Consider the following 13,364-nt stretch of genomic DNA (forward strand, 5'->3'; position numbering starts at 1 on the left):
AATAAATCAGTCAGAGAAAGACAAATACCATGATTTCACTCACAAGTGGAATTTAAGAAACAAAATAAGTGAGGAAAGGGACAGAAAGAGAGGTAAACCAAGAAACAGACTCTTAACTATAGAGAAGGAACTGATGGTTACCGGAGGCGAGGTGGGGGTGGGGGGGAAGGGATGGGTTAAAAAAGTGATGAGGATTAAGGAATGCATTTGTGATGAGCATCGTGTGACGTATGGAAGTGTTGAATCAGTATTTTGTATACCCAAAACGAATATTACACTGTTAAATAACTGGAATTTAAATAAAAACTAATAATAATAATAATAAAAAGAAAACATAAGTGATGTGGGAAACAAAGGCAGAAAGAAGTGTAGATAAAATTAAATTTCCTTATAACCCGCAGCCCATTGACAAACACTTGAGATAGGCAGAGTATGGCATTCTTCCAGGAACTCCTGACTATCTTAAAGTTAATGCTTTGCTAGAGGGAAAAACAACTTTAGCTTGACAATAGCTAGGCCTTCAGGATTCTGAGTCTTCTTTAGCATATGAAAGTCCTTTTGGAAACTTCCCCTTATCTCTACTTCCCCCAGCTCCGGGGTAATCAGTCACTCATAATCCTAGTGCTGCTCTTTCTGCCCACCTGCCCTGTCCCTGTGCTTTAATAAAACCACGTTGTTTGCACCAAAGACATCTCAAGAGTTCTTTCTTACCTGTCAGCTCCAAACCCCAACACTTCAAACCACATCACAAGTATTTTATCTTGTTGATTTTCCAGTGAGGCTTGATTAGCATACCCTGCCTTACCTCATCTCTACTCTGAAAGCAGCCCATTAAATCCTGGTGGGTGCAGAACAGTCTCTCTTCCCCTGGCTGGAAAATGACCAGTACAAAAGTGGGGTGCTCATCTGCTACGGTAATGGAGGTAGATACATGTAAAGAAACAAAATCCACCGGTTCCCTTCTTCTCCTCTTTTAATCCCTTCAAAATTTTCCAATTATGAGTTTTTGTGAACTTGATTCTGACTGGTTTGTGAACAAAGCCATTTGCCCGGTAAACAAACAAAAAAGACCCTCTACTTGTATACTTTGTATATGATCAAGCAGTATTTGGGCTTACACCTGCCTTTGCCAAGTCAAAATAATTTTATTATTTTTTTAAGTTTATTTATTTTGAGAGAGAGAGAAAGAGAACAGGGGAGGGAGGGGCAGAGAGAGAGGGAGACAGTGGATCCCAAGCAGGCTCCATGCACTGTCAGCACAGAGCCTGACGCAGGGCATGAACCCACAAACCCTGAGATCAAGACCTCAGCCGAAATCAAGAGTCAGACACTCAACCAACTGAGCCACCCAGGCTCCCCAAGTCAAAATAATTTTAAGATGTATTTAACAATATTTTAATGTTTAGTTTGGGTTTTTCTAGCTAAGATTAGTAAAGCATAAGTAAAAATTCACTGGAAGGATTTCTAAGTGCATGGCTGTGAGAAATAAGCCCACTGCCCCAATCAAAGGAGGGACGTGGGGACTCCGAGCACAGTAGAGCAAGGCTTTAATCAACAGTGTTGCAAAAGCAGGTGTCTGGTGGACAGGCACACTTGGGGCAGTTACAGCAGGCAATTTATCTCCTAGCGTGCAAGTCCCTCCCCTGGTTCCTCATTGGCTGAGCCCTACAGAGGTTACAGCCTTACCCGACATTGCCTATGCCCATGCAAGGCAAGGAGTAGTCTGATTGGAACAAATGTACATTCCTTGAGGTGATACAGAGACTTCAGTTCTTTGGCACATGCTCACTGCAAAACCTGTGAAAATAAGCCCAAAAACGGAGAGGGGAAGAACCAGGAAGTGAAGTGTCTAAGGGTTTGGGAATCCATTTGGGGGGTGGGTGCGGGGGGAGAGGGGCTCATACAAATTCCCAATAGGTTGTAAACCTATTGTTAACTAGACAGCACAGCTTTGATTTGGTATTTCTGAAAATGAATCATTTCACTTCTCACAGTGGCTAATTTTACAGACATTGGCAAAAGATATGTTTTTCCTGTTTATCAATTCCAAGTTACAAATAAGGACAGAGAAACAGTTTAATGTCTTTATCATTTGAAACATAAAAAGTAGCATATCCCCCCCCCCCAAATAAAACCTAATAGATTCTGTGGTATACAGAATAATGCCCCCCCCAAAGATATTTTCATCCTAATCCCCAAAACCTGTGAATATGTTATGTTCCATGGCAAGGGAGAAGTAAAATTGCAGATAGAAGTTTCCTAATCAACTGATTTTGAGATGGTGAGATTATCCTGGATTACCCAGGTGGGCCCTATGTAATTACAAGGGTCCTTAAAAGTGAAAGAGGAGAGGCAGTGTCAGAGAGATTTACCATGAGAAGACTCAACTGGCCATTGTTGGTTCTGGAATGGAGCCACCAGCGAGGGAATCCAGGCAGCCTCCAGAATGTGGAAAAGGTAACAAAACAGAGACTTCTGTAGGGCTTTGAAGGCACACAGCCCTGCTGACACCTTGGTTTTAGCCCACTGAGATACATTACAAATTTATGACAAATTTGTGGTAATTTGTTGTTTTTCACAAATGTGTGGTGATTTGTTACAGCTGCAATAGGAAAAGAATACAGAATCTTGACTGTTAAATCATGTAATTGAGTAATTGGGACACACGGTGGCACTAGATCACCACATAAGTGCTTTCAGTTTCATAATTCTGTATTACTAGGGGCAATGCTAAATTTTCTTGTAATAAATTTAAAATTTTTTTTAAGTTTATTTATTTACTTTGACAGAGAGAGGAGGAAGGCAGAGAATCCCAAGCAGGCTTTGCACTGTCAGCACAGAGCCTGACTCGGGGCTCAAACTCACAAACTGTGAGATCATGACCTGCTCTGAAACCAAGAGTTGGGCACTTAACCAACTGAGCCACCCACCCAGGCACCCCTCTTGTAATAATTTTTTAAAAATCACCTCCTCACATTTGCATCTAAGTATCTGCAATATTCGTGGTAAATCCCTTAAATTGGCCTTGATGAATTTTTTTTAAAGTTTACTTATTTATTTTGAGAGAGAGAGCATGCACATGAGCCGGAGAAGGGCAAAAAGAGGGAGAGAGAGAATCCCAAGCTGGCCGTGCACTGTCAATGCAGAGCCCCATGCAGGGTTTGATCTCACAAACCATTATATCATGACCTGAGATGAAATCGAGAGCTGGATGCTTAACCAACTGAGCCACCCAGACGCCCCAATCTTGATGAACTTTTAAGTTGATTTCTGGCAATTATTTTTTTTTAATCTAGAAAGATGAACTATAAATATAAAGAAGCCCCTGAATATGTGTCACAAACGTTAAGACCTTTTTTTTTCCCAGTGTCTTGAACACTGACAGCAGCCACAGCAGGCACCCAGTAAATAATTGTTAAATGAAAGAACATCTCATGTCCAATTTCCAAATATAAATTGTCAAGTCATTTCTCACCTGAACCTGAATAATCTGGAACTTGAAGAAAATCCTTTTGTTCAAGAATTTCAAATTTAGTACTATTCATAGAGCACTCCTTTATTCAAATGTGCTTACAATGCATTCTCCTTCATGCCAGGAATGAAACAGCCATTCCCAGTTCTATAGAGCCCTCCCTGCCCTCCACCCTGGCGTGTCCAGTTCTAACTCAACAGCCTCGGGCTTCTTATTCTCTTCCCAGTGTATGCAGGTGACTTTGAGGGAATGAGTGTTCAGGGCAAAAATGGACCAGAAGTTAATCACCTTGGGAGGCAGAGATACTGGGTACTCTGTACCTTTCACTGTTTCCTTCTGTGCCCTTGGATGCTTTATGCCTGCTGCGCCCTCTGCAGAGGGCATCACCTCTCTCCCTTAGCTTGTCTGACTCTCCAAGTCAAAGCAAGAAAGTGTCCTCTTTGGAGAGTTTTTCCCTTTACATTCTGTCCCCAGACACCCTGCAAATTCTGATTCCTCTCTGTTCTCATAATACTTTGTTCTTTCCCTTACACCTTGCTTTATGGCTAGTTGTGTAAAGTGGCACCAGATTGTAATTTCCCTGTAGAAAGGAGTTTATTTTACTATTTTTTTGTGTTCTCAACACTCAGCTAGTACTGGGAACAAAGTAAATGCTTCTAGAAAGAGGAAAGAAGGAAAAGAGGGAAAGAGGGAGGGAGGGTAGAAGGGAGAATGGCTGTTCCATCATTGGGCTCAGACTACAGATGCGTAAAATAACTGTTGTCAATTTCTTAATGTTTATTTTTAAAAAATTTTTTTTAATTTTTTTTTTTAACATTTATTTATTTTTGAGACAGAGAGAGACAGAGCATGAACGGGGGAGGGTCAGAGAGGGAGACACAGAATCTGAAACAGGCTCCAGGCTCTGAGCTGTCAGCACAGAGCCTGACGCGGGGCTTGAACTCATGGAGTGTGAGATCATGACCTGAGGTGAAGTCGGCCGCCCAACCGACTGAGCCACCCAGGCGCCCCAATTTCTTAATGTTTAAATATGGGTGTATACACATATGTTTAATCCAGAAGAAAAAGTAATCAGGATTACATTCATGATTTGGGTATAATTCCCATTTGCAAACTCTTCCTGGGGTAGTAAATATCATGAGGCCTAAAAATCAGTGCTGTCTTTACTCTTTTTAAAAGATAAGGAAGGAATTTGAATGCAAATTATAATGTTTTTCTTCAAAGGGGAATGATTTACCACTCTTTAATTTGATAAAGTTCTTTATGCTTCAAATACAGACTTTTAAATATTAATAAACCTCAGAAAGTAGGAATCAAATCCTCAACCCTTCATGAATTAATTATCACAATTTTAAAACTCCAATTCTACAAAGCAAATCATAAAGTGCAAAATGGCTTTTCCAAATCAAATCTTCTTTTTGGTATTAATTCATATGATTAAATACAATTTTATGCATATTAAATTGAGTATTGATACTATAATTTGAAGTTTCCTATTTTTGATATTGAATAATTTCAAATATACATTTTTTGCTTTTTTTTTATGTTTATTTATTTTTGAGAGACAGAGGAGAGAGAGACAGAGCACAAGTGGGGGAGGAGCAGAGAGAGGGAGACACAGAATCCAAAGCAGGCTCCAGGCTCTGAGCTGTTAGCCCGGAGCCTGATGCGGAGCTCAAACCCACGAACTGTGAGATCGTGACCTGAGCCAAAGTCGGCTCCTTAACCGACTGAGCCACCCAGGTGCCCCTACATTTTTTCTTTTAATAAAATAACTATAATTATAATTAAATCCACTTATTTTTATCAGCATGCTACATTTGAATAGTATAAAAGATCAATTATTACTAAAAGTGATTTTTATAAAAGAGCAGTCCCTTCTCTTCAACCCTCCTACCCCATCATCCACCAAGTTAACAGTTCCAATTTTTTAGCTATTTTCTCTGATTTTGCTTCTTCATTTTTTTTAATTTTTTTTTTTTTAATTTTTTTTTCCAACGTTTTTTATTTATTTTTGGGACAGAGAGAGACAGAGCATGAACGGGGGAGGGGCAGAGAGAGAGGGAGACACAGAATCAGACACAGGCTCCAGGCTCCGAGCCATCAGCCCAGAGCCTGACGCGGGGCTCGAACTCACGGACCGCGAGATCGTGACCTGGCTGAAGTCGGACGCTTAACCGACTGCGCCACCCAGGTGCCCCTATTTTTTTTAATTTTTTAAAAATGTATTTATTTTGAGAGAGAGAGTATGAGCACGGGAGGGGCAGAGAGAAGGAGAGAGAGAATCCTAAGCAGGCCCTGAACTATTGGCATAGAGCCAAATGTGCAGCTCAAGCTCAGTGACTGTGAGATCATGACCTGAACCAAAACCAAGAGTCAGATGCTTAACTGAGTTGTCCAGGCTCCCCAATAATTGCCTCATTTTAAAATATTTTCTGGGTCACCTGGGTGGCTCAGTCGGTTGGGCGTCCGACTTCAGCTCAGGTCATGATCTCATGGTCTGTGAGTTCAAGCCCCACGTCAGGCTCTGTGCTGACAGCTCGGAGCCTGGAGTCTGCTTCAGATTCTGTGTCTCTCTCTCTGCCCCTCCCCTGCTCATGCTCTGCCTCTCTCAATCTCAAAAATGAATAAATGTTAAAAAAATTTTTTTTTAATATTTTCTTCATTTTCTTTGAACAACTGACTAAATATTCCCACATCCTCAACAGCTCTATAAAATACCTGTAAATTGCACTTTATACAAATCATGTTCAGTGATTGAAGAATTATATCCTGGCCCTCATGCCTCCTGCATCCCCTGACTCCTGTCCCAGAGAATCCTCCTAGTGCCTCTCCCTGCTTTCCAGTCTGCAAGGTTTCACTGCGGGTGCTTCACTCCTGTTTTGTTGGAACTCCATTTGCTGTCACTCTGGGAATTCTCTTTGTCTCCATTGGATCTTCTGTCTCCTCAATCCCATGTATCTCAATATCCCAATATCTTTTTTCTAAATTGAGCCCAAAAGGGCTCAATTTAGTGTGCGTGTGTGTGTGTGTGTGTGTGTGTGTGTACGTGCAAGCATTCATCCACGCTCGAGCACATCCTCAAATAGCTTCCTAGGAAAGATGTCTGGGAAGTACATTTTTTGAGCCTCTCCATGTCTAAATTGTCTCTTTTTGGGGCACCTGGGTGGCTCAGTCAGGTAAGTGGCCAACTTTGGCTCAGGTCATGATCTCAGTGCCTGAATTCGAGCTCCGCATCAGGCTCTGTGCTAATAGCTCAGAGCCTGGAGCCTGCTTCAGATTCTGTGTCTCTCTCTCTCTGCACCTCCCCTGCTCACACTGTCCCCCTCTCTCTTTCTCTCAAAAAATAAATAAATATTGGGGCGCCTGGATGGCTCGGTCAGTTAAGCGTCCGACTTCAGCTCAGGTCATGATCTCGCGGTCCATGAGTTCGAGCCCCATGTCGGGCTCTGTGCTGACAGCTCAGACCCTGGAGCCTGTTTCAGATTCTGTGTCTCTCTCTCTCTCTCTGCCCCTCCCCTGTTCATGCTCTGTCTCTCTCTGTCTCAAAAAAATAAATAAACGTTAAAAAAAAAAAAATAAATAAATATTTAAAAAAATTTTTTGAAGATTGTCTCTTTTCTACTCTTTCACTTGATGGAGAGTTTGGCTAAATATGGAACACTTGGCTAAGAAATAACTTAAAAATAAATTTGAAGGTCTAGCTCCATTATTTTCCACCTCTCATTTGAGATGTTTGATGCCGTTCTGATTCATAATCTTCTATTCATTATCTGTCTCACCATTATCTGCGCCCCCCATGTCTTCCTCCCCTTCCAGAAGCTTTTACTATCCTCTGTTTATCTCCAGTGTTTGAAACTTCACAATAATGAGTCTTCTGTTGTTTTTTAAAATTGTTTGTTGAGGTTTTTGTTTGCTTTTGTTTTTTGTCTTTTATTCATTGGGCTGGATACCCAAAGGTCCTTTCTGAGAAGAAGCTCATGTTCTTGAGCTCTGGAAAATTCTTTTATGTTATTTTACCAATACTTTCCCCCACCATTGTTTTTAGCCCTCTCTTTCTGGAGCTCCTATCATTCAGCTGTTAGGCCTCCTGAATCAACTATCTAATTTCTTATGTTTTCTTTCTTATTGTCCAGTTATTCACCATTTTGCTCTACATTTTGGATTCCTTATATCCTCCACTTTTCTACTCAGTTTTTCATTTCTGCCATCCAATTTTTTATTTTTCTAGTTTTTGTTGTTGTTGTTGTTGTTATCCTCTGAATGTCCTTTTTAAAACTATCATCTTGTATATGGATACATATCATCTCTTATTTCTCTGGGGATAGCCATGACCTTTTTCATTTTTCTTCTCCCTCCATAGTTTGTTTCTCTGAGTTTCGTTTTTTAAACAAGTTTATTCAGGTATAATTCTTTTTTTTTTTAAGTTTATTTATTTTTGAGAGAAAGAGCTAGGGAGGAGCAGAGAGAGAGGGAGAGAGAATCCCAAGCAGACTCCACACTGTCAACACAGAGCCTGACATGGGACTTGAACTCATGAACTATGAGATCATGACCTGAACCAAAATCAAGAGTCTGATGCTTAACCAACTGTGCCACCCAGGATATAATTCCTATGTCATTAAATTCACTCATTTTTAGTGTCTAATTCACTGACGTTTGGAGTATTCATTGAATCATTCAACCATCACTACAATCCAGTTTTATTATTTTTTCTTTTTTTTTAATGCTTATTTATTTTTGACAGAGAGAGAGAGAGAGAGAGAGAGAGAGACAGAGCATGAATGGGGGAGGGGCAGAGAGAGGGAGACACAGAATCTGAAGCAGGCTCCAGTCTCTGAGCTGTTAGCACAGAGCCCAATGTGGGGCTTGAACTCACAGACCACGAGATCATGACCTGAGCCGAAGTCGGAGGCTTAACCAACTGAGCCACCCAGGTGCCCCATACAATCCAGTTGTAGAACATTTCTACACCCCAAAAAAATCTCATGCTCCCATTTGCAATTCATCTCCATTCCCATCTCGTCCCAATCAGCCAATAATCTGCTGTCTCTACACATTTACTTTTTCTAGATGCTTCATACAAATAGAATAGTACAATAAATGTTCTTCTGTGTCTGCTTTCTTTCACCTCACATGCTGTGTGTGAACACCGTTCTCACTGCAGCAGGCATCAGCAGGTCGTTCCCTTTTCTGTCACTGAAGAGTGTTCCATTTTAGGGCAATTATAAACATCTTTTTGTTATTTTCATATTTTATGTTGAGCTCTGTGTTTCACATTAGAGGGGTTTTACCAAATGAATGCACTCCCTGGCAGTCTGTTCATATTTAGAAAGAGAGGCCCAAAAAGTTATTTGGAAACTATGTGTGTTCATGATGGGAGGTGGTGCAGTGGGGGCTTCATTATACTTCTTTGAGGAAATTCTCTTGTCAGTGTTTTTCATTCTTTTCTGTTGGGCTGGTAGAATTTTCCAGAGAAGACTCTCCTAATGTCTTGGCTGGAAGGTATAATCCTAGCTTCCAGAGTTCCAGGAATTGAGAGGAAGGAGAAGGCTAAGATGTCACAAATTTTAGGACATAAACTTTTCTTTGATCCCCCTGTTTTCAGTAAGAGATCCCTGCCTCCTTCGACTGTGTCTGTGTGCCTGAGTCCAGAGACCCTCTGTTTTGTTCTCTTCTACTAGGCTGGCTGCACAGAATAGATGAGAGGATCTGGAGGTACTTTCTAAAAAGACTTTCAAACAATCTCTCTATTTTTAGCCCTACCATTATCTGCTCCTCCACCCATGTTTCCACAGCTGTCTGGTGCCAGTTTCTGAGCCTTGGGGATCTGCAGTGTAATGTGGGTTACCTCTCTGCTTTACCCACTGCCAGTTTAGGATTCGTTTTCTTGGATCGCTAATCCATCTACCACGTTTCCACTTACTTTGCAGTGTCTAAAATTTTACTGCTATTGTTTTCTTTACTAGTCTCATAGGTTTGTGCCTCCATAAAAGTCCCTCTGCTCTCATTTTCATGGCATTTTTGTCAGGAATAGAGTACTTATTCAACCAGCCATCTTTAATGTGAATCTCAATTAATTCTTTTTTTAATGCTTATTTATTTATTTTGAGAGAAAGACAGAGCTTGTAAGAGGGGAGAGGCAGAGAGAGGGAGAGAGAGAATCCCAAGCAGGCTCTGCACTGTTAGCACAGAGCCAGACGCGGGACCTGAACCCACAAACCACGAGACCATGACCCGAGCCGAAGTCAGATGCTTAACCACCCAACTGACTGAGCTACCAAGGCACCCCTAAATTCAATTCTTTAATGAAAAGTAAAACTTTCAATTTCAAATAATTTATGTAAATACCTTATCCTCAAAGAAGTGCAGCATAGCTCACCACTCCTTTTATTTATTTTTTTTAATGTTTATTTATTTTTGAGAGAGAAGGAGACAGAGCACAAGCAAGAGAGGAGCAGAGAGTAAGGGAGACCCAGCATCTGAAGCAGGCTCCAGGCTCTGAGCTGTCAGCACAGAGCCCGACGCAGGGCTCGAACCCACAGACCGCGAGATCGTGACCTGAGCTGAAGTCGGCCGCTTAACCGACTGAGCCACCCAGGCGCCCCTAGATCACTACTCCTTAAATGTGTGCTGCACAGAGTGTCTTCCTTTCAAGAGTCCAGAATGAAAAGGGGCAGGGGCTTTGGCTTTATGACGGAGAAAACTGACTCAGCCAAAACTGACTCAGGAGAAAACTCAGCCAAGGGACCAAAGACAACACTAACAGTGATAAGTCATGTTCATAGTGTCCATCCTTGATATTATAAGAAGAGAATGGTACTTGACTTTTGTGGTACCCCTTCCAAAAACCTTTAATTGCAGTCTAATCAAGGGGAAAACATCAGACAAATCCCAATAGGGGGACAATCTACAAAGTACCTAAGTAGTACTTCCCAAAACTGTTCAAGTCCTCAAAACAAGGAGGAACTGTCAAAGCCAGGAGGAGCCTAAGCAAACATAATAAATAAATGGAATGTGGTAACTTGGACAGGATCCAGGAACAGAAAAAGAGTATTAGGCAAAAACTTAAGGAAATATGAATACTGTATGAACTTTAGTTAAGAGGAATGTACCAATACTAGGTCATTAATTATGATAAATGTACCACACTAATGGGAAAACTAGTGAGGTGTGGGACCAACTGGGTGTGGGGCACATGGGAACGCTCTACTATCTTCATAACTTCTCTGTAAATCAAAAATTATTCTTTTAAAAAGTTTATTTAAAAAATTAAACCTCTCTCATTTATCCTTTGGCTATTTAATTGACACCTTCATGCCAACTGAAATGTGCCAGAATTTGGCTCATTTCTACCTCATACTATTAGGCATCTATTCTGTGTGTTGGAATAGTTTATTCGTTCTCTTTTACAGATACTTACTGAGCAAGTACTAAGTTTCAGGAAATATACCTGGTGCTTGGGGCTACAGAGATCAATAAAATATGATTCCTGTTCCATAAGAAGTTCAGATTCGAGGAAAACAGACTAACATAAAATACTTTCTGTGTTCTACTTCTATAGAAACACACCAGCTACCATGAACACATTTTGCTATTCATATTAAGAGTGAAAAAAAATAAGGCTGAAATTCTCTAATTTTCAAAAACTTTTGTTTAGGTGAGATGTGGAATCTCTTAGAATTGTATCACCAGTTAAGCAATATGCAAGAATGATTAAATACCTGGTATAAAAGGGCATATTGAAACAGAGAAACAGAGAAACAAGTAGAAACTTTCTGCCTTTTTTTTTTTTTTTTTTTTTGAGAGAGAGAGATACTGAGTGAGTAGGGGAGGGGTAGAGAAAGAGGATCCCAAACAGGCTCCACACTGTCAGCACAGAGCCCGTCGCGGGGCTTGAACTCACAAACCAGAGATCATGACCTGAGCCGAAATCAAGAGTTGGACGCTTAACTAACTGGGCCACCCAGATGCCCCCAAAACTTCCTACATTTTTTAAACTTTATTTATTTTGAGAGAGACAAAGAGAGCATGTGCAGGGGGAAAGAGGGGTGCAAATAGAGAGAGAGAGGATCTCAAGCAGACTCCAGAGCAGTCAGCTCAGAGCCCATCATGGGGCTTGTACCCACGAAACCATGAGATCATAACCTGAGTCAAAATTAAGTGTCAGACACTCAACCAACTGAGCCACCCAGGCGCCCCAGAACTTTCTACTTTTTGATGTGATGACACATCCCCTCACCAACCACAATATCAAGCAGCGCCTCATCAAGAAGGTACAGAAGGCTGTTCTTGACAAATGGGTGAATGACCCTCACCGCATGGACAAATGCTTGCTGGCCCTTATTTACCTAGCCCACACCTCCGACGTCCTGGAGAATGCTTTCGCTCCCCTTCTGGACGAGCAGTATGATTTAGCCACCAAGAGAGTACGGCACCTCCTCAACTTAGATACGGTCTGAAGGCCAACACCAATGAGGTCCTGTGGACGGTGGTGGCAGTGTTCACCAAGTAACTGCTCAGAATGAGGTGTTCTTCTTTCAGGTAAGCCAGTTGCTTCAATTCTATTGACTTCTGATTTTTTATAGTTTGTACTTTCCTACACTATAATTGGCTTTTGTTTTATATAATAATAGGTAGCTTTTCTGTGTGTGTGTGTGTGTGTGTGTGTGTGTGTGTGTGTGTGTGTGAATGCAAGAAACTGCTGGTATGAGGGACCTTTCTGTTTAAGTTTAGAGAAAAGTCTTACTGTCATTGGCATTTCGTTCTTTCTTGAGTTCCAGAGAGTTGCCCTTCTCAACAGTCACAGGTTTGGGTTTCTGTTATGTTTATTTCAAACTACCTCCAGGTCCACATGCACTTCATTAGCATCTCGTCAGTTGCAAACTCTCCACAAGTACAAATTCTTCTGTACTTCTCAAACTCTGAGGGAGAAACCACACACACACAAAGTCAGATGCTTAACCGACTGAGCCACCCAGATGCCCCATGGGAAGAGGGGGTTTTTATGCCAAGTCTCAAAAATGATGTTACCAGACTCTGGTATGTGGGGGAAATAGAGAGATGTTGGTCAAAAAGTACAAACTTACAGTCATAAGATGAATGAGTTCTGGTTATCTAATGTACAGCATAGTGTTGCAAAATGACCAGCACACTAAGTCTAGTTAACATCAACCTCATCTATTTTCATTATTAAATCATAAAGGTGAATTGCTCCATTAAGCCATTTGGGATGTGATACATCCCACGTATGCTGCATGTAGTGTGGGCTTCACATGAATTGCTCTTTGCTCTGCACACCATTTAGGAGGTAGGGAAGTGCTGGAGGAGTTAAATGAATAGCTCAAAGACATCCAGAGTCCTCTGTCTTTTTTCCTCATTTTCTCTCTGTAATTGTCAGGATATTGCCTTTTGATTCAGATACTCTCTCATGGTTGCAAAAAGGACAGTAGCTCCAAGGATCCAACTCTTGCACAACAATTTCCAAAGACGGGAAGAAGTGAAGAGGCTCATGTCTTTTCTTCATGTGCCTTTTAAAGAGTTATAAAACCTTATTCAGAACCCCCAGCAGGTGAACTCTCATGTCTCATTGGCTGGATTTATATCACATGCTCACTTCTAAACCAATCATGTATTAATCAAGATTCACACCTTGTGGCTCTTCAGAAGGACTTTGTCTCTTCTGGAGTACATGGTTGTTGGATGTGGGAGAGGAGGGACAGGATAGTCTGTGAGCAAGAAAGAAGGAAAATTTGTGAGCAATCAGTATCTGTCTTCCATAGTCGCTGACAATGAACATCTTTTCACGTAGTTATTAGCCATTTCCACTGGTCAATTTTTGTATTGCTATACCAATACCCTGTTGTTCAAATAGCTTTATAATAAGTCTTGA

At 41.1% G+C, this 13,364-nt stretch overlaps 1 pseudogene; it reads left to right on the forward strand.

The window, feature by feature from the left end:
* Nucleotides 1–2,373: 2,373 nt before the first annotated feature.
* On the forward strand, nt 2,374–11,987 carry LOC109267660 (Golgi phosphoprotein 3-like; annotated as a pseudogene).
* The last annotated feature ends 1,377 nt before the right edge of the window (nt 11,988–13,364 follow it).

Source organism: Panthera pardus, unplaced genomic scaffold (genome assembly GCF_024362965.1).
Source record: "Panthera pardus isolate Hobbes unplaced genomic scaffold, ASM2436296v1 HiC_scaffold_2, whole genome shotgun sequence".
NCBI lineage: Eukaryota > Metazoa > Chordata > Mammalia > Carnivora > Felidae > Panthera > Panthera pardus.